The following is a 5,741-nucleotide window of genomic DNA, read 5'->3' as shown; positions in this document are numbered from 1 at the left end:
CCGCGCCGTGCGCCAGCATGGCAGCCCGGCTGCCGGGCACCCTCCAGCCCTGGCACGCACGGGAACACTGTGCCAGGGGAGCGGGCAGGGGCTGGACGCAGGGCAGATTTCCGGCCTCTGCCCTCTGCTGCCCCCGGCCCCTCTCCACACCCTCCCTGCTCTCCTCCTTCCTTAGATGACAGCTGGTTGCCTGTCTATGCCGTGGAACACGCAACCGTCGACTTCATCCAGGCCTTTGCCAGCAGCCCCCAGCAGGTAACCGTGGCCGTTCCACCTGCGCCTGTGCCGGCCTCTGCTGACAGGGGCTCTGCTGCCGGGCTGCCGGAGCTGTGCTGGCTGGGCAGCGCTGCTTCTCCCAGCTCTCCCGCACGGCACTGCGCGCCCACGGCTCCGGTCCCGCCGGCCGTGTGTCCCCCTCTCACGCTGCCCGTTTCTCTCTCTGTCCCCGCGTGCCAGGAGGAGCGCCAGAAGACGAAGTTCCTTGAATGCATCTGCGTGCTGTGCAGAGCCGCCAAGCAGCACGACTTGTGTCGGGGCCTGGATGTCTTCTGCCACAGATACCAGCTGGCAGAGAAGATCCAGGTGAGGGGAAACCCCAGGGCTCTGCGGAAGGGCCTGGCCGGCACGGGCACCCTGTGGGGACCGCGCGTGGCAGGGCGAGGGTCTGGTGGCACTGGGTGCTGGCAGCTGCCAGGGCCCATCCCAGTTGTGCTCTGCAGGCGCTGCTGGAAGAGGAGCCCAGGAACCAAATGCGGACGGCCATGCGGCAGAAAGCCATGCGTGCCATCGCCGCATTGAGGTACCTGCCCATCCCTCCTGGGGACCCCGTCCCAGAGCTGCGTGCCCACCTGCACGAGGCCTGGAGGCTCTGCTCCCAGCACCAGTGTCCCACTGGCGCCTCTCCCTCTTTGCAGCTCAGCGGGGATTCTGCTGGAGGGCAAAAAGACAAGCCTCCTACAAGCCTGCTTCTCCAGTGTCTTCTTCCTTCCACCAAACAACGAAATCCGCGGCCTGGGCAATTATCTCTACCGTGAAGTAAGTGCTGGGTGAGCCACAGGAGCCCCCAGACCCTCTGGGCTGCTCCCTGGCCTCCCCGTGCTGCGATATGAGCAGAGAGCCAGGGCAGGGCAGGGTCTCGGCTTTGCTTTCCCACCCTCAGCCCTTCGTCCCCTTCCCCTGGGCCTGGCCACGTCCCGTGCCGCAGGCTGCTCTGCCCGCAGCAGATTGTCTGTGCCTGGCTCTCTCCCGGGCACCGCGATGCCGTGCAGGAGGCCTCCCTTGGCTCCAGGAGCTCAGAGTCGTCTCCTGGGGCGAGAGGGACAGCAGGGAGCACGGCCACAACTCTGTCTTCCTTGCAGACCCTGATTGCCATGGACAAGATGCTGGAGACGCTGGTGCTCAGCACTCCCGCCTGCAGAGTCAGCGAGCAGCTGCAGAGTATCTTCCAGGTCTGGCCCGGGCACAGAGCGGGGCTGTTCCTCTCCCTGCAGGGAAGGGATTGTCCACTCTTGATGGACGGCCCGCACCTTTGCTCGAGAGCAGAGGAAGCGGCGACGGACTGTGCGAGTCCAGCTGAGGAGCTGGGTCGTGCTGCTTGTGCTGCAGCGGGTGTCTGCTGCCAGGGCTCACCAGCAGCTTCTCGCACCTCACCCCAGATGCTGCTGAACTTCACCGACTCTGAGAGAGCAGAGGTGCGGGAGAGGGCTGTGGGGAGGATTAGCTTGCTGAGCTGTGTGCTGAGCAGGCATTCCTCACTGGAGGTAAGGAGCCAGGCACCCTCCAGCCAGGCCATCTCCCCCTCCCTGCACACCAGAGCAGCCTGCAGCTCTCCCCGCGCGGGGTTGTCACCCATGGCACTGCTTTGGGAGCCGTGGCCGGCGTGGCCCTGCGAGGCCCTGGCTCACCCGGGACCACCCCAGAGTGTGTGCAGGGCTTTGGCACCAGCTGCCTGCCCTCAACCCTGCTGCTGTTCTGCCTCCCTCACCCAGGCCTGCGACCACTGTGACAGAGAAATACACGGCCCCGACGGCTACAGAGACATCGAGATCCCAGTCCTGGGGCGGCTGCTGGGACGGCTCCTCCTTTTCAGATCTTCAGAGGATGAGACAAAGCGTCCAGCTTCAGAGGCTCTCTGTTACCTCTCCAGATTCCTGAAAAGTCAAGAAGGTAAGAGAAGTTGTGGTGGGCTGCATCCCACCGCACACAGACATCTGCCGTTGGGTCGGCTTCTCTCCCCCACCTCCTTTGTCCCTCACAGCTGCTTCCCGCAGCTTCCCAGCTGTCATTCTGCTGCAGAGGCCGAGTGCTCTCCTGAAGTCCAGGACCTGCTGCCTCCTGCTCTCCTTCCGCCCTCCTTGCTGCATCTTGAACCCCACCAAAGCGGCTCTTGATTGCCGTGGCCCAAAGCCACGTCTTCCCTGTTAGCGAAGAGCAGGTCCATCTGTGCATCACCCCGCCTGCTCCCTCCAGTGCTGGCAGCAAGAAGCTGTTCCTGCCGCCCTCCAGAAATCTCCCTGACCGCCTGTGCCCTGCCGTCCTGCCAGCAGATCTCTGGGTGCTTTGGGGAGCTTGCTGGCAAAGCTGCTGTCTTATTGACTCTTCTGTGTTCCCCCCGCTGTTTAGGCAGGTCAAGGCCAAAGCAGAAAGCACAGCAGCTCTGCTGGGAACACCAGACCACCTCCTCTCAGTTTTTGGCCCCCGGCAGAGACACGGTAATGAGCCCCCCCTTCCTGGGGCACTCCTCCGTGGCATCAGCAGGGCACGTGTGTGAGACTCAGCGGGGCTGGCGAGGCCCCACTGTTCCCGGGGAGAGGGTTCCTGCTGTCCCCGAGCAGGGACGATGCCAGGGCTGCACTGCAGTGTCCCAGCAGCAGCTCCAGCCCTCCTGGCCACCAGCAAGCCCTGGTTCTCTGGAGGGCCAGCACACTGTGCCCATCAGCCCAACCCTCCTCCCTCACCCCGGGGGCCCTCTCTTCTCGTCCTTCCCCACGCAGTTACTGCAACCCCTGCTGCCAGCTTTCCAGCAGGCACTGCCACTGCCCAGCTCGGCAGCACCATCAGGGCACTGGCGGTGACGTGTCTTCCCTCCCTGCCTTCCTCCCATAGGACTTTTTAATATACCTCCGGCTTTGGGAGAGGACAGTCATCGTCCTTGTCTTCATCGAGGCAGTGAGAGACCACAGCATCTTTGACAAGGAGGTGGCCATAAAGATGCTGGACGAGGTCATGGCAGCCCCTGACTTGTGGCTGACGAACGTAAGTGGCCGGTGGCCAGCTTGCCCTGCCCTTCAGCCCTGTCAGCCCTTCTTGCTCCCTCCATGCCTCCCTCCCAAACCCAGCTGTGTCGGGCACCAGAAGCCACCTGAAGGCAGCAGCGAGGGATGGGAAGGGCAGCTGAGGAAATGGCTGCACCCCAGTGGCTGCACCATCCTCACCTGTGTCCCCTCCAGGCGCCAGCGATCCTGAGCTACATCCACAAAAACCTGGAGGACATCAACACGGCACCAGCCCGGCAGAGCGTGGAGTCACTGCTTCTCCTGATGGCTATCGGGCGCCCTAGGGAGGCGGTCAGGACCATGCTGAAGATCGCTCTGCCAGGAGACCGGTACTGGCCCTGACAAGCCCCCTGAGGGGCCCGGGGACTCTCTGGCTGCCAGCCCCACCGGGAACACCACCACCTCAGCGCTCTCCTGCTGCCCAGGGCATCCCAACCGAGGGGCAGGGTCTGTGTCCCGCGGGGCTGTCCTGGGCCGTGCTGCTGTGGCCGAGGCAGCCCGGCTGACAGAGCGCTCTGTCTTGCAGCACTGCCCGGGCCATGTGGGAGGTGATGTTCTCCATACCCCAGGTTTTGGAGGAGATCTTTAACAAGCTCCTCAGATTATCCCGGATTGCATCTTCACGCGGGCTTCACAACCACTGGAGACAACACGCCTGCGTCCACGTGCCTGTGAGTTACCAGCAAAGGCCTGATCGCCTTCCGCGAGCCCTGCAGGCTCTGCCAGTGTCTCACTGCTGGGTTTCTTTCAGCCGACGACCTCAGCCAGCTGTGAGATGTGTCCAAGCTGGCTAGTGCTCTTCCAGTACCTCGAAGGCCTCCTCACGCTCGCGGAGAGAGCTGACATGGTGAGCAGGGCGTCATGACGGGAGCCGTGTTGGCAGCCGCGGCTGGGGCAGTGGGTAAGGCGGTGGCCTGGCCTGGGCCGGCAGTCAGGCGGTGGGGTGACTGCTCCAACCGCCCTCCCTGCCGTGGTGGGCCCTGCGGCTGCCTGGGGCGCTTTCCAGGCACGGGCCTTCTCACAAAACGGAAACTCTCTTTTTCACACAGGCAAGGAAAATGCTGGCCTTCCTCCCGCACATGATGGAGGTGTTCCACGGTGGCAGCACAGACATCAAGAGGACGGTCCTGCTGCTCTGCAGAAAGATGCTGGGTCGCCTGAAGAAGGAGGAAGCCAGCCCCGTCGCTGTGCAGCTGGCAGCGGAGCTCCTGCCCCTGTTTGACCACGTAAGGCTGATGTGGGAGACCGAGCCCCGCAGAGGGGCACCGGGCAAGGAGAGCTGTCCTGCGGCCCAGCCCTCGCAGGTCGATGCCTCCGAGCCCCCTGTGCTGGGGCCCAGGCCGGCCCCTGTGCAAAGCAGCTGCAGCTCAAGAGCCGCTCCCAGAGCCGCGCGGGCTCCCCAGCGGCGCTGCCGGGCTGGAGCAGAGGTTCCCACAGCTCCTGTGTGCAGAGCCCGACCCCGCAGCACCTCCCCTCAGGTCCCCATCTCCTCCTCCCTACCAGGAGTGCAGCCGGATGAGAGAGATCTCCATCAGCCTCTTCCGGGAGCTGCTGGGGACTGTGGTGGGCAACGACAGGAGGAGGATGGAGAAGATGGTGCAAAGGGGCCTGCTCCCCCTCTTCTTCCGCATGCATGATGAGGTCAACGGTGTGGCCAAGGTAGAGACTGCAACGCTGGCTAGGGACAGAGGGCAGGGCATGCTGACCCCTGGGCAGCGGGGCAAGAGCTGACACTTCCTACACCTGCCCCACCTGGTCCAGCAGGGCTGTGCCCAGGAGACCCCCAGATGTCTGAGCCGGGGCACGTCCCAGCACCCCAAGGGCGGGATCACCCCGGGAACAAGGGCAGGGGGACGCCAGGTCTCCTTCCCCAGGCCGTGGTGCCATCTCCCAGCTTCTGCTGCTCTGCAGGTCTCCGGGGAAGCCCTCCTCGCTGCAGCAGAGCTGCTCAAGTGGAAAGAGCTCCGACACCTGCTGCAGACCCAGCAGACACGGAGGATTGGGGAGTGTTTGGTGAGCACAGCCCCCACACCCCTGGGCCCAGGCTGGACGAGGGCTGCCCCCGCGGCTGGGGTGCGGGCTCTGCAGCTGTGCCTCGCCTGCCCGGCTCCAGCCCGGAGTCCGCAGCCTGGAGCTGGATCTTGATCCCTGTCCTCAGGAGCAGAGCCCCCAGGGGCTCTTCTCCACGCCCCGCTCCCCTCCCTGCAAAATGGGGGATGGAGGGCTCTCAGCAACGGGGGGGTGCGGGAGGAGGCACTGCTCCGGCCAAGTGGGGAGGCGCTGCGACATGCCCGTGCCCTCGTGCTCCCTGCAGCTGGCGCGGGACAGGAGCCAGGCTGAGGCCTACTGCCGTCAGAGCCTGCCGTACCTGCAGGATGTTCAGGCCGCCATGCGAGAGACGGCCGTCAGGTTCCTCGGTGAGCCGCAGCCCCCGGGGCCCCTCTCTTGGCAGCCTGGCCCCAGTCC

The sequence above is a fragment of the Chlamydotis macqueenii genome, chromosome 31 (assembly GCF_036417535.1).
Source record: "Chlamydotis macqueenii isolate bChlMac1 chromosome 31, bChlMac1.mat, whole genome shotgun sequence".
Classification (NCBI taxonomy): Eukaryota; Metazoa; Chordata; class Aves; order Otidiformes; family Otididae; genus Chlamydotis; species Chlamydotis macqueenii.
The sequence above is the reverse complement of the archived record's forward strand: the minus strand, read 5'-3'. Positions refer to the sequence as shown.